A 12,386-nucleotide genomic window follows, 5' to 3' on the forward strand; every position below is an offset into this window, starting at 1 on the left:
CATCCCCCATAGTCCAAGATGCACTGTAGGAGGGCTCGAGAGTCTAACTGGCAAACTCCTGACAGTTGGTGGCTTCTAGAGAAGTGTGAGAGTTAATGTGGATGGAAACCATACTGGCATATATTTGAGTGCTTAGTCACCAAGCATACTGGAATATGACCTGGCCTCATCTTACACAGGCCTTTGCATGCAATCACGACGGCTCTGTATTTGTGAGAGCAATGACTCTGTCATGTCTTGAGATCACAATTTCACTCTTGGCATCTGCAGCCTCAGACTCATAAAATCTTTTTAAATGCTCCCTGCAATGGTACCTGAGTCTTGAAGAGAGGGCTACAAATATCCCATTGCACATACTCTCATTTTTTTTCCAGGATGACCAGTTTTGAATGTCTTTTTTAAACATAATCTACTGCACCAAGGTCTCTGAGGAGGTCTGAGAACTGCACTAATCTGTAGTTATCGAGGTATGAATGTAGAGTGAAGCTTGATACTTCATTCATTTAACAAAATAATAGTATGAGGTTCAATACTGGGGCCTTGGAACTCCATAACCATGTTTTCTCGACAAAGCTTACAGTAGCAGGCATGTGTTGCTTTCTGTAGATTAGACCTTAAATTCACTCTTAAGGAGCTGATTATTCCCAGAAAGTTTGTACCACTATTGCATTCATGGACATATCTTTCTAGGTTGTTCATTAATATAGTATGCAATATTCTTAGTTTGGTACGACGACTGATGATCCTCCCAGGAGCACACCATGTAGGCTAGAGCAAAGGATGAAATACTGGGACTAAACTGGGAACTAGGATTTAGGACTTTGTTGAAGTTAGAGATCATTACTGCAAGGCAAAGATTTCAGGCTACTATGGTGGCACTGCCTAAGGCTCATGATTTACACGCTACAGGATACGAAAACAGAAATATTGGGATGTATGTGGAATATCCAATAGACTAGGCCCTGGAAGAGAAAACAGAAAGTTTGTGTATAGAGTGGGGTAGTATAGTCAACATCTAGTCCTGTGCCTGTGGATAGGGCAAGTACTAGTGGCACTCTAATTGTTGCTTATAGCACTGAAATTGGGGGTGTATGAGATTTGGGACCATGATGAAGCCTGAAGGCCTCTGCTCTGAAGTATAAGTTGTTTGTCTAGGCTGGGGTACTGGTATAGATTCAGCAGGATGTGCAAAAACATTTATGATGAGTATGTTAGGGATAATTAACAGGCCTGACTCTGGAGAGATCATGGGGAATCTGAGTACAGAGTTGGGTTGTATAGGCAGCACACAGTGTTCTGTGGCTAAGTGTTGTAACAGGAACTTCATGCAGGAACCAAGATCTTACCTATAGCAAAGAAGAACATGAAGCAAACGATTTCGGACATTGACAAAAGTTAGAAGTCACTACAAGGATGGGTGGTGGTGGTGCATGACTTTAATCATAGCACTTGGGAGGCAGAGGCAGGAGGATCTCTGTGAGTGTGAAGCCAACCTGGTCTACAGAGCTAGTGCAAAAATAGACTTCAAAGTTACGTAGAGAAGCCTTCTCTCGAATTAAAAATAGATAGATAGGTAGACAGATAGGTAGATATAAGTAAGTTATTGAGAGGGAGAACAAGCACTATTCTAGGGATGCCACTAGATTGTCTGGACTCCACTAGTTTGGGAAAACAATTATCTTTGCAGAAGGGTGCATACCTCTATCGACTTTATAGGAGGATATGGACAGTCTGGGCATGTGTGCAAGAACGTTTGTGCAGAGGGAGCCTAGCTGTTCACTAAAGCATAGTAGAAGTTGTAGGGCCTAAGCTTGTCTGCACACATTCAATCCTGTAGATGCCTAAAGCTCACAAATGGAAGGCAAGTGTGTTTCTAGTAGGTCAGGCTGCATGTGGAAAAACAAGTATTCATGTTTGTGTTGGTTATTACTCACTAGGCTAAACCCTGGAGGCCGAGCATGTGGGATGTCTAGGGACAAAGATAGGTGGCTTAATCATTTAAATGTCACTTGTGATTGAATGAAGGTAGAATGGTTCAAGTTGAGAGTATGGAAGTTGGATATAGCACAAAGGAATAGGCTAGGACAAGGTCAGTTGGAGGAACCAGAGTCTGCAGAAGCCTAGAGCCATCAAGTACAAGGAACTCATAGAAACACTAGTCATGGTCACTGGATGTTCAACCATTCTAGTTACGCCAGAAAATAAAATGTCAGATAGGGATGTAAACACCAGGCTCACCCAGGAGGAGACCACAGGAATTCTGGGTATTTATTGGTGTATTTTATGTGTCACAAGGCTTTCTGAAAGTAGATGTGGGTAGACAGGGCTAGGGTACATCCCTATGGGAGCATAGATGTAGGCTACAGCCAAGGACAAAATGCTTGGCATAGGCTAGGGCCAAGGAATGGGGACCTTGTTGAATTCTAGGGGTGATTACAGCAAGGCTAGGAGTCCAGACATCTGTGCCAAACTGCATGCAGCATGGGATTTATGTTTTGCATGACATGAAAACAGAAATATTGGGTTGTGTTTGGAGTTTCAGTAACTAGACTCTGGGTAGTGGATGGGAAGTTTGTGTATAGAGTGCCATGGTATAGTGAACATCCAGTCCTGTGGCCATAGATAGGACAACTATTGTAGAAAAACTAAATGTTAACTATAGCACATGAATAGATGGAGGGCTGTGCTGGGGTGTGAGATTTTACACCCTACTGAATCCTAGAGGCACCTGTTATGTGTTATAGGTTGTCTATGTAGGCTAAAGTACTGTGATCAATTCAGCAAGTTGTGGAAAATCATGTATGATGAGTACATTTGGTGTTAGTCTACAGGCTTGACTCTGGGGAGTACATGGGTATTCTGGGAAATCTGGGTATTAAGTTGTGTTGTATAGGTAGCCTAGAGTGTCCTGTGCGTAAGTGTTGTTACAGGAGATTCATGCAGGACACTATATGTTGCATTCAGCCTAAGAGACCATGGTGGGACTAAGATGGAACAAAGGATTTGGAACCCTACCAACAGCTAGAAGTCACTACTATTGAAATCTAGGGATGACACTGGATGTTCCATCCAGTCTGGACTCCACTGGATTAGAAAAACAATGATAGGATGCAGAGCAGTGCTCTGAAATCTAGACGACGGAGGAGTATTCTGATAGTCTGGGGATAGAATGGTCATGTAGGGCAGCCACAACTCCTCTGGTTCTATGAGAGATTGATAGTCTTTGTGGGAATCTAGATGCTGTCAACAGCACAGAAAAAGTTGATGGGTCTAAGAATGCCGGAGATTGCTATGGAGGCAGCTGGAGAAGACCAGGACACTGGTTGTTGCAACTTGGGTAGATCAAGCCCTCTTTGTACAAAGTACTGAGTGGGTAACTAAACTAAACAAGTTAAAACCTGGGAAGACATAGAAAATCTGAATAAGGAATAATGTTCTATATTGTACCTAAAGTGTCCCGTGGATGTACTAGTGCAGGGTAAGTGCTAGCAAAGCCTAGATGTTCACGACAGAAAAGGAGGATTCCTGAGAATAGTCTGAGCTGAGTTATTTGGGACCATACTCCCGAGAAGACCCTTGAATCAAGAGGCAAACAGCCAGATTATGCAGGGGTGCTGGCTGTTAAACTCAAGCTAGATGCAGATGGATATGGAAAACAAGTATTGGTTGGTGGCATATATAAGAAGCCAGTTCCTGGAGGAGAACATTAGGAATGTTGTGGAGTAGGGTGCTGCAGGTAACACAGAGGGTACTGTGGGTGGGTGAAGGTAGCAACTTGTCTGCTGCATGTATGTTGGCAATCGCACACGTGGAAGGCCAAGATATGGGATTTCCGAAATTATAGAAGCCTAGATATTGCTACTTAGGTGATCAAACTAAATTTGTATAATGACTTTGGGAAAGAGGCTAGATCCAGGTAGAGATAGAATATGAAATATCTGGTTGTGAGGGAGTGAGTACTTACCAGGCCATACCATGGTGGAGGACTCAGGAATACAGAATTTGGATTCGGGTAAGATAGTTAGCAAAATGAGTACTATATGAAGATTCAAGCAGCGCAGGTCCTTGTAGGACAATGTATGTTGGTTGGAGGACAGGAGTAGATGCTGGGATTCGGCCCTCGCATTTGGAACTCTGTTGAATCCTGTGAGCATTACTACAACATGCAAGAATATCAGTGGCAAAAACTAGACTTGGACACTTGTAGTGACTTATTATCTGTTTGTTGGCATATGGGGAAACGCTATCTGGTAAGGGAAATATTCTGGGCTTGGTCTTTGGGGAAGATATGGAAAGTCTGGATTGGAAATGGAGTTGTGAAAGCAGGGCAACTATTTCATGCATGGGTGTAGGTGTGTTAAATTCAGGGGAGCCTAACTGTTGACTATACCAAAGAAGGAGTTGCTGGACCTAGTCTTGGCTGAAGGCTTTGAAAACCTTCACAGGCCTAAAATTTGCAAATGCAAGGCACATGAGGCAGCTGTAAGTCACACAGCATGTGGAAAATCAAATATTCACTTGTGTGTAGTGGGTTACTCAATTGGCTAAAGTTGGGTCCTGGTGGTTGTGGGATGTCTGGTTATATAATGAAGTGGTTTAGGCATCGGAATCATCCTGCAGATGGATTCAGGTAGGATGGTTACTGTTGGGAATGTAGATGCTGGATACAGCACAAAAGAATGTGCTAGGACAAGGCCAGTTGGAGGGAAAGTGCCAGCAGAAGCTTAGAACTATCTATCAAAGCACGGTAGGACTAAGATGGAGCCTAGGGTTTGGAACGCAGCAAACAGCTAAAAGTCACTGTAAGTGTGAGAAAACAGCTCTTTTAGAGTTCTCACTGGATGTTTCATCAGGTCTGGACTCTACTGGAGTAGGAAAAGAATTATCTGCTCGAAAGGTGCACTTACTTCTCTTGGCATTGTAGAAGGATTTGGACAGTCTTGGCATGCTGTGATATTATGTAGTCAGCCAGAGATCCTGTGGTTTGATGAGGCTGGGGTTGTCTCAGTGGGAATGTATATGTTGTCTACAGCACAGGAGGATTTGATGGGAATAGGAATCCTATATGCTATGAATATGTTTTATTACCATTGGTTATTCAAGAAGATGCTTTGGGCAATCGATTAGTAGAATATAGCCAGGCAGGAAATCTGAACAGAGATATAGAGAGAAAGTAGGCAGAGTCAGGGAGATGCCATGTAGCTGCTGAAGGAGAAAACCAGCAGCTACCAGTGAGAGCCTTACTGGAATGGATCATAATGATACATAGATATACAAAAGGGAATCCCACATCAATATGAGCTATGTTTGGAGGGATGTGGAAAAACAGTATTTGGAACAGGAAATATTCACTAGGTTCGAACTTTAGGAGGACACGATAACTTTTCATAAGGAGTGGGGTTATTCCATTAGCCAGTACAGGTATGATAAGTGTTGGGGAACTCCCAGTGTTGGCTACAGAATAGTAGTAGCTGGTGGGATCATGCTGTGTTTTGAGATTTGTGTCAATAAAACATGCCACAAATCACTACTGCAGAGTGCAAGGGTCCATTCTTTGATGGGACAGGGACTATTCAATCTAGGATAAATTCCACTGAATATGGAAAACCAATTACAGAGTATGGATATCTTCACCTGGATAAATCCTGGAGGGGGACATAGGAAGTCTGGGTATGGTGTGAAGAGGTATGGGCAACTCTAAGACCCCTGTTGGTTTATCTAAATAGGATTATATCTGGCTGTAGCCCAGATGTTCTCTATAATATAGGAAAAATGTTCTAAATAGGCTGCAACATGTTGAAGCCTAAAATTCACTACTATAAGGCAAGGAGTCCAGACCAAGATTGAACATTTCTTATGGTTTCCAGGTTATACATAACAGAATGTTAAAAATCAAGTGTCTAATACTGTGTGATATTCTCAATAGGCTAGACACCAGAAGATAGGAGAACCCTGGTTATGGACTGGGCTTATGTTGGTTGTAGAAAGCCTCCTTAGGTGAGTGAGTATATTAAAGGAGGCTGTATGCTCACCACAGTAAAAGAGATATTGAGGCTAGGCTGGGTCACCTGACTTGGGATAAGGTGGAAGCCTGGAGGCCATGATTTGTTGCTACACAGCCAGACAAGATATGGACACTGGTTTGCGTATATTCATTAGGTACAGAGGAATGTGGAGATGCAAGTATTCGTGTGTGTGTGTGTGTGTGTGTGTGTGTGTGTGTGTGTGTGTATGTGTGTGTGAGTGTGTGTGTGTACGGTCAACAGGCTAAGCCATGGAGTAGGAATGTTATTTGGGAATGATTTTAGGGAAGACATTCAAGATACTAGCCAAAGATTGAGGCGGACATTTTGGACTAAACCATTGACAGGGATAGCATTGTTGAAGAATTTGGAGAAGCAAATGATCTGTCATGTGTTCTACCACAACAAAGGTAGATATGTAAAAAAGGTTGAGGTGGAAAATTTGCCTTAGAGTTATTAAACAAAGTCTCCATCTAAACCCAAACTCTCTTTGCCTTCTCAATATCTTCCCCCTATCATCAAAGTGTCAGGAGTGGTACAGTCCACTATTTGTTCCTTCCTTCCCCAGGCATTCTTGTGGGTCAGAACCAGGCTTTGTGATGTCAGAGCACAAGCTCACCTACTATTGGTCGAGACCTTGATGATGACTCAGGTCTGAGGGTGTGGCCTTCCCTACTCTGCCAGTTGTTCACAGCCCCTCGAGGGAGAAACAACACGCGCTCACGCGACTTGGTGATGGAGAGTCCAGCAAAGGAACCTAAGGAATCACTGTCCGACATGGACCTCCCAACATCCAGTAGTGATGTTCCGATGGCAGCGAATGGGCCAGTCCTTATGGTGAAGACAAAGGCAGCTCTAAAGCAGTATCCACCTTACATGTCGTGCGGAAAGGTGAGTTGACGAACCCTACTGGAGCTCCCTCCTCTACTCATTTACTCTTACCTAAAGTCACTACCTCTCTCCTTCCTGGCATAAATCCCTTATCAATTCTCACCTCTTCCGACAAAGTGTCCTTCACATGCCTCTCCTGATTTCTCCCTTTATTAACTAATTCTTGTGTTCACCTCTTGCCATTCCAGGCACACAAGAAAAGCAAACACCGGAAGCACTCCTCAAAGAAGAGGAACAAGAGAAAGAGGGAGGCCGAAGAGGCAGCTGCCCTCGAACGGAAGAAAATCAAAGTGAAAGCTGTTACTGCAATGCCTGAACCTAAGGAGGAGGAGCCTGAAAAGGAAGCCGAGGTGCACACTACTGGAGAAGCAAGCGTGGTCGCAGCAGCCGATGAGGGGGAGAGCCAATAAGATGGCTATCATGAAGACGGGGAATGCCCAAATATGACAAAGAAAATTGCATTGGTATAAATTTCTTAAATTGAAAATAAATTCAATTTAGTTGAAAAGCTATGTGTCTTTTACAGTGACTAAAGGTGAAACCAGGAAAGGGAAGGAAAAATGATGGTTATAGGAGAAGAGAGGGAAGATGGGTGGGTGAATGGCAATGGAGAGATTTGTTCTTCACTAGGTTTGGGACAGTCATAGTGGGTTCATGGAAAGAGGGGGAGTTTGGGTTGGTAGAAGACAAGGGAGGGATTTGGGTCTACAAAGGTTTGGGCATTAATTGTGGGTGCATAAAAGAGGCGAGTTTGTGTGGGAAGAAGACAAGGGAGGGATTAGGGTCTCCAAAATTTTGTGGCTTTAACGGTGAGAGCATGGAAAGAGAGGGAGTTTTGGTGGGTAGGAGACAAGGGAGGGATTTGTGTCTCCAAAGGTTTGGGCATCAATGGTGGGTGCATGGAAGACGGGGAGTTTGGGTGGGAAGAAGACAAGGGAGGGATTTGGGTCTCCAAAGTTTTGGGGCAGTAATGGTGAGGGCATGAAAAGAAAGGGAGTTTGGGTGGGAAGATGACAAGGGAGGGATTTGGGTCTCCAAAGAATTGGTCATCAATGGTGGGTGCATGGAAGAGGGGGAGTTATGGTGGATAGAAGACAAGGAAGGGATTTGTGTCTCCAAAGGATTTGGGCAGTAATGGTGAGTGCATGAAAAGAAAGGGAACTTGGGTTGGTAGAAGACAAGGGAGGGATTTGTGTCTCCAAAGGTTTGGGCATCACTTGTGGGTGCATGGAAGAAAGGGAGTTTGGGTGTGTAGGAGACAAGGGAGGGATTTGTGTTTTTAAAGGTTTTGGCATCAATGATGGGTGCATGGAAGAGGGGGAGTTTGGGTGGGAAGAAGACAAGGGAGGGATTTTTGTCTCCAAACGTTTGGGCAACATTGGTGGGTGCGTGGACGAGGGGGATTTTGGGGCAGTAATGTTGAGTGCATGAAAAGAAAGGGAGCATGGGTGGGTAGAAGACAAGGGAGGGATTTGGGTCTCCAAAGGTTTGGGCATCAATGGTGGGTGCATGAAAATGGGGATGTTTGGGTTGGAAGAAGACAAGGGTGGGATTTGGGTCTCCAAAGGTTTGGGCAACAATGGTGGGTGCATGGAAGAGGGGGAGTTCGGGTGGGAAGAAGACAAGGTTGGGATTTGGGTCTCCAAAGGTTTGGGAAACAATGGTGGGTGCATGGAAGAGGGGGAGTTTGGGTGGAAAGAAGACAAGGGAGGGATTTCGGTTTCCATATGTTTGGAGCAGTAATGGTGAGTGCATGGAAAGAGAGGGAGTTTGGGTGGGTAGAAGACACGGGAGGGATTTGGGTCTCCAAAGGTTTGGGCATCAATTGTGGGTGCATGGAAGAGAGGGAGTTTGGGTGGGTAGGAAAAAAGGGAGGGATTTGTGTCTCCAAAAGTTTGGGCATCAATGGTGGGTGCATGGAAGAGGGGGAGTTAGGGTGGATAGAAGACAAGGGAGGGATTTGTGTCTCCAAAATTTTGGGGCAGTAATGGTGAGAGCTTGGAAAGAGTGGGAATATGGGTGGGTAATGCCAGGGAAGGGAGTTGGATCTCATGTACTTTGGAGAGTGTAATGATGGGTAAATGATAAGAGACATTTGGGTGGGTACATGACAAGGGAAGGATTTGATTCTCAAATACTCAGGTGGCAGAAATCATGAGTATCTGTTAAGAGAGGAGTTTGGGTTATTATATGAAGGGTGGGATTAGGGTCTCAGAAAGATGGGGTCAGAAATGGTGGATATATAGCAACAGAGGGAGTATGCTGGGTAAATGACAAGGGAGGGATTTGGGTCTTATACACTTTAGGGGCAGCAATGGTGAGTATGTAGCAAGAGAAATACTTTGGATGGGCATACGACAATGGAGAGATTAGGGTCTCACAAAGCCGGTGGCAAAATGATGGGTATATGCCCAGAGAGGAGTTTGGGTAGCTGTATCACCAGGGGGTGTTTGGGTCTCTTAAGGTTTGGGGCAGAAATAATTGGTATATTTCATGAAACAGAGTTTGTGTGGGTATATGTCAAGAGAGGGGTTTTGTTGGGCTTATAAACATGGATATATTTGGGTCTGACATGTTTGGGGGAAGAAATGGTGGTTACATGACAAGACAGGAAATTGTGTGGTTACATGAAAATAGAAGAATTTTCAGTGGGCATATGGCAAGAGAAGGATTTGGGTCACAGCAGGATGGGGGCAGACATGGTGGATATATGGCTAGCGAGGGAGTTTGGGTGAGTACATGACATGGGGCAGATTGGGCCATCACAACGTTTGGGGGAAGAAATGGTGGAAACATTATAAGAGAGAGTATTAGGTTTGGTGGATGGCTAAGGAGGAATGAGTGTCTTGGAAGGATGGGTCCAGAAATAGTGGGTACATGGCGAGAGAGGGAGTTCACTTGGTTGAATGAAAGGGAGAGATTTGTGTCTGATAATGTTTTAGGGAAGAAATATTGGCTATATGGCAAGAGAGGTAGTGTGGATAGGCAGATGACAAAGGAGGGATGTGGTCTCATAAGGATGAAGGCAGCAACAGTGGGGAGAGAGAGAGAGAGAGAGAGAGAGAGAGAGAGAGAGAGAGAGAGATTGGGTTGATATATGATATGAGAGAGATTATGGTTTTACAAAGTTTGATGACAGATAAACAATTTTCATGAATTTACGATAAAGATGGATTTGATTGCGTGTATTGTGTGAACCACACCTTGAACTCAAATTTCAAGTTGAGGCCTAGAAAATTGATTTAGGTGGGTATATGACACAGAAGACTCTTTGATGTTGAAGATGGAAAATCTGACATTTTGTATACTATAGGGAGAGAGGCCAGAAAAGGAATATGGTTTGATATATAAAAAGAAGAAAATTTGGGTTAGCATATGACAAAGAAGGGACTTTGGTTCCCACAGATTTGAGGGTCATACCACACATGCACTGTAAGACTCATAGAGGTAATTATGGAGCATTGAATCCAAATTGCTACATTTATCTAATCTCATAGATACGGATGAAGAAGACTGTGCTCCACCATCCATGTATTTTGCAAGATCCGGGCAAAACTTCACAGTATGAATGTCTCAACCTTTCTGAGGTGAAGTGTGTGAGTGACAGTTATCCCCACAAATAGCTGTTATGTTTCCTGTTTGGCAACTTTTTTTGAATGTTGGTTTTATACCTCACCATCCAATGTAAGTAAGGAAATCTCCCCAGGAGCAATAATCACCCAGCAAACTCAAATCTACTGATCACATCTCAGTGAAAGGAATGGTAATTTGAAGTGACAGGTTTACCCTTGGTTATCCTTTATAAAAAATTTGTGTTTTAATAGGGCTTTTTGAATGGGCTGCTTACATAACAGGCCTAGCAGAAATGAGGATATACTAATGAGACAATTGTGTAGCTTTATCTATCAGAACAGTCAAATCATTGACGTCAACGTAATGAGTATTTCTACAGAAATCTCATGCCAGGTAAAGCAATGTTCTCTACCCAAAGGAAAACCTTGTCTCCTTAAAGAGATTTCACACAATTCCTACTATCAAACCACCTTGCCAGATAAGACTAACAATTTGACAATGATGGGTGAGCTAAGGGAGGGTAGATGCCACCTCCTGACCACAACTTCTTATATGTCAATACCCTGTCCCTCTAGCTAAACTCTAATCTCAGTTCAGGACTTCAAAATGCAAGAGACTTGAAAGTGTCTCTGGATCTCTTTATCACTAGTTAATTGGATGCTTGCCTATAATTTTAGGAAATTAATTCATGATCATCATGTCAGGATTCAGGCAAACACGGCACTGGGCCTGTTGTTGAGTCCATACCAACTGATTCATCAGTAGTAGGTAGAGAGAGAGAGAGACGAGGCCTGATGTGGGAATGTAAACCTCAAAACCCACCCTCAGTGACATATATTATCCACAAAGGCTATATGCATTCCAGCATGGTCACACCTCCTAATTTCCCAAACAGTTGCACTTCTTGGTAACTAAGTAAGTATTCAAGTACATGAGATCCTGTTTTTCATTCCCTTTCATTAACTGTCACTTTTCTCTAGAAGCCACCAACTGTCAGTAGTTTGTCAGTTAGAGGTACAGACTTCTGAGCCATCCCCCATAGTCCAAGATGCACTGTAGGAGGGCTCGAGAGTCTAACTGGCAAACTCCTGACAGTTGGTGGCTTCTAGAGAAGTGTGAGAGTTAATGTGGATGGAAACCATACTGGCATATATTTGAGTACTTAGTCACCAAGCATACTGGAATATGACCTGGCCTCATCTTACACAGGCCTTTGCATGCAATCACGACGGCTCTGTATTTGTGAGAGCAATGACTCTGTCATGTCTTGAGATCACAATTTCACTCTTGGCATCTGCAGCCTCAGACTCATAAAATCTTTTTAAATGCTCCCTGCAATGGTACCTGAGTCTTGAAGAGAGGGCTACAAATATCCCATTGCACATACTCTCATTTTTTTTCCAGGATGACCAGTTTTGAATGTCTTTTTTAAACATAATCTACTGCACCAAGGTCTCTGAGGAGGTCTGAGAACTGCACTAATCTGTAGTTATCGAGACATGAATGTAGAGTGAAGCTTGATACTTCATTCATTTAACAAAATAATAGTATGAGGTTCAATACTGGGGCCTTGGATCTCCATAACCATATGTTCTCGACAAAGCTTACAGCAGCAGGCATGTGTTGCTTTCTATAGAGTAGACCATAAATTCACTCTTAAGGAGCTGATTATTCCCAGAAAGTTTGTACCACTATTGCATTCATGGACATATCTTTCTAGGTTGTTCATTAATATAGTATGCAATATTCTTAGTTTGGTACGACGACTAATGATCCTCCCAGGAGCACACCATGTAGGCTAGAGCAAAGGATGAAATACTGGGACTAAACTGGGAACTAGGATTTAGGACTTTGTTGAAGTTAGAGATCATTACTGCAAGGCAAAGATTTCAGGCTACT

The sequence above is a fragment of the Microtus oregoni genome, unplaced genomic scaffold (assembly GCF_018167655.1).
Source record: "Microtus oregoni isolate MIOR12 unplaced genomic scaffold, Mior012 000079F_000, whole genome shotgun sequence".
Lineage (NCBI taxonomy): Eukaryota > Metazoa > Chordata > Mammalia > Rodentia > Cricetidae > Microtus > Microtus oregoni.